The sequence below is a fragment of the Lepus europaeus genome, chromosome 4, assembly GCF_033115175.1.
Source record: "Lepus europaeus isolate LE1 chromosome 4, mLepTim1.pri, whole genome shotgun sequence".
NCBI classification, from domain to species: Eukaryota; Metazoa; Chordata; class Mammalia; order Lagomorpha; family Leporidae; genus Lepus; species Lepus europaeus.
Genome location: NC_084830.1, coordinates 73,686,658 through 73,689,831, shown reverse-complemented (window position 1 = coordinate 73,689,831; position 3,174 = coordinate 73,686,658). Strand labels below are relative to the sequence as shown.

At 37.9% G+C, this 3,174-nt stretch overlaps 1 pseudogene; it reads left to right on the top strand.

Annotated features, from left to right (window-relative positions):
• The first annotated feature begins 370 nt into the window (after window positions 1-370).
• On the top strand, window positions 371-495 carry LOC133758905 (U4 spliceosomal RNA; annotated as a pseudogene).
• The last annotated feature ends 2,679 nt before the right edge of the window (window positions 496-3,174 follow it).

Below are 3,174 nucleotides of genomic sequence, written 5' to 3'. Positions count from 1 at the left end.
AACCCATAAGCTGTACTTTGGAAATTTATATTCATTAAATAAAAGTTTAATTAAAAAAAAATATATATATATATATAAAAGACCTCACTTGGGACATCTACATTTAATATTGGAGTGCCTGATACAAGCCCTTGCTACTCTGCTTCTGAACCAGCTTACCATTAATGTGAGAGACAGCCAATGATGGCACAAATACTTGAATCTCTGCTACCTATATTGGAGACACAGATTGAGTTCTAGGTTCTTGGCTTCAGTCTGGCCCAGACCTGGCTGTTGCAGATATTCGGGAACTAGCCAACAGATGGAAATCTCTCTGTCTCTTTCTCCCTCTCTTGCAAAGAAAATGTAAACAAATAAATTTAAAAATTTTAGCTTTGCACAGTGGCAGTATTGTAGCCAATGAGGTTTATCTGAGGTGCTATTATTGCTAATTAAAAAAAAATTTAAATGCTCATTCTTAGGTTATTGGTAATCCATTTTTTAAATTTATTTCCACTTTTTTTTTCAATGTCAACTTCTTTTATTAATCACAAGACAATTGTGAACAGGGAGATAAATCTTTACACATAGATGTATGTATATATATAATATATATTCATATACTATAATAAATAATTATATACATAAACATATAGCACATTGAACTGCATATTTTAAAAACAGCTATTAAGTAAATTTCCCAATCTGTGTGATATTCTCCCCACTCCAGATTTTATGCCTCATGTGTTTTCTTTTTTTTTTTTTAACTTTTATTTAATGAATATAAATTTCCAGTGTACAGCTTATGGATTACAATGGCTTCCCCCTCCCATAACTTCCCTCCCACCCGCAACCCTCCCCTCTCCCACTCCCTCTCCCCTTCCATTTGCATCAAGATTCATTTTCAATTCTCTTTATATACAGAAGATCAATTTAGTATAAAGATTTCAACAGTTTGCACCCACATAGAAACACAAAGTGAAACATACTGTTTGAGTACTAGTTATAGCATTAAATCACAATGTACAGCACATTAAGGACAGAGATCCCACATGAGGAGCAACTGCACAGTGGCTCCTGTTGTTGACCCAACAAATTGACACTCTAGTTTATGGCGCCAGTAACCATCCTAGGCTGTCGTCATGAGTTGCCAAGGCTATGGAAGCCTTCCAAGTTTGCCGACTCTGATCATATTTAGACAAGGTCATAAAAGACAGAGTGAGGATAGTAACCAATGATCCTAAGAGTGGCATTTACCAGGTTTGAACAATTATACAGCATTAAGTGGGGAAGAGGACCATCAGTACACACAGGTTGGGAGTAGAGCCATTGGTGGTAGAGTAGAGGTTATGATTACAAAGGAATGAGGCCCAAGTGCACTAGACAGGGCCTAGAACAAAGGACAGAGTCATTATTAGAGGAGCTAAGAAAGGTGCTGTCTAAGCTACAAGTAATTTTTCTGATTGAGAGGCAAATAGAACCTGATAGAAGGGGCTTGATAATAATCTGGTGGGCTTTAGGCCTTCTAAATTCAGAGGCCCAGGCCTATCTATCTCTTCACATGGGGTATATCCTAAGGGAGGTGTGAACCACCTGGGGGAAGGCACCCTGTTGACTTTCATTACTTGGCTGGCCTGGGAGGAGAGCTGGCCAGGTAAAGGCAGGGGGCATCTCTAACAAGAAATTTACAGTTCTGCCTGCAATGTTGCTGACCTACTTGACCATACCCTCAGCTGCAGTGGTCACTTTGGAAGTTGGGCTGAGTGAAGGGCTTTTCAGCTTAGAGCCAATAAGATCTGTGGGTCTGACCTGGGCATCCTTCGACTCCAGGGCAGGTCCATTTCCAGTGATCCAACTTTTGGCAGAGCTGCCAGGGCTCTTCACAAGCTGACTTCTGCTGAAGCCCAGGCTTACCACATTGAAAGCCACTGCAGTGGACTGGCCTGTTGGGTCTCTTTGAGGCAGATCACTGTACAGATCAGCCATTAATAGGCCTGCCACCCATTGCTTCTGATGCCGAGCTTTCTTTTCCTCCTGGTTTTTGTTAAAGCAGACCAGAGGATGCAAGTCAAGGGAGTGCCCGTGTCCCATCTCTAATCTTCGGTGGCCTGAACTACAAGTCTATAGTCACAGGCATGTTCTGTAGTAGTTTTTCTAAGGTAGACAATGCCCATGAGGAAAATTATATTCTCACTTTAAAACTTTCTTTCCCTTTGGTCTGAAAGGGAGGTTTTTTCTACTTACTGTATACTTCGCTGATGGACAAGTGAATCTAGCTATGAGATTATTATTTAAGTTCTTATTTTGGCTATGCCATTGCAGAAAAATGTTAGCCATCTCTTTTATAAGGTCTAAAGATTAAATTGTGCGTCCTACAGATTCCTTCATAATAGAATTAGTTTCCTACCTTGAAGAGAATAGATAAATGAAAGAACAAGTTGGGCTTAGAATAGAGAAATGAGGGAGCAAGTCCTAGATCGCTTGCTGACAATAGCAATATCACATGAATACTTAGCAAACCGTTTCAACCATTAGATAACAACTTAAGAAAACATTTACCAGAAGGTCCAATGCCTTCTATAAATTTTAAGAATCATGTATTTGAAAACACCTCTTAAATATCTAACATGGTGTAGTTTGTTTAACCAGTAAACTTAAGCACAAACATATAAAATGTTTTTAGTTTCTTTCTACCAACACGTTTAAAACATATGATACACAGATTCAGGTCCCACAAATTAAAATGTATCTTTGATTGATTTTAGCAGCTTAAATTTATGGACAATCTTATCTATAAGCCATTTAAAATAAAACTCTTAATAAAATTTCCCCATGTGGACATACAATATGTACACACATATAATATAGCATAATAGACCAATATAGCAATTTTAATAATAGCTTTTAAAATCTTTAACTCTTTTTGTAGATTGCCAATTGATTTGAATTGCTTTTTGTTTTTAGTAACCTCAGTTAACCATACTTTCTCTCAGTTGGTACTGTTAATACATTATTGGCTTCATCTGTTTACAGAGCCATCCCAAAGTACTGAATACAATAAAAGTGGCTGGAGAAAGTCCATAGGAACCTCTAGGAGGACAGCTAAACACAGAACCAACAACGCTTTAGTTTTATGAGCAGCACATCATATGTAACTGTGGATGACAAAAGACTTTAAGTCGCCATGTTTAAAAT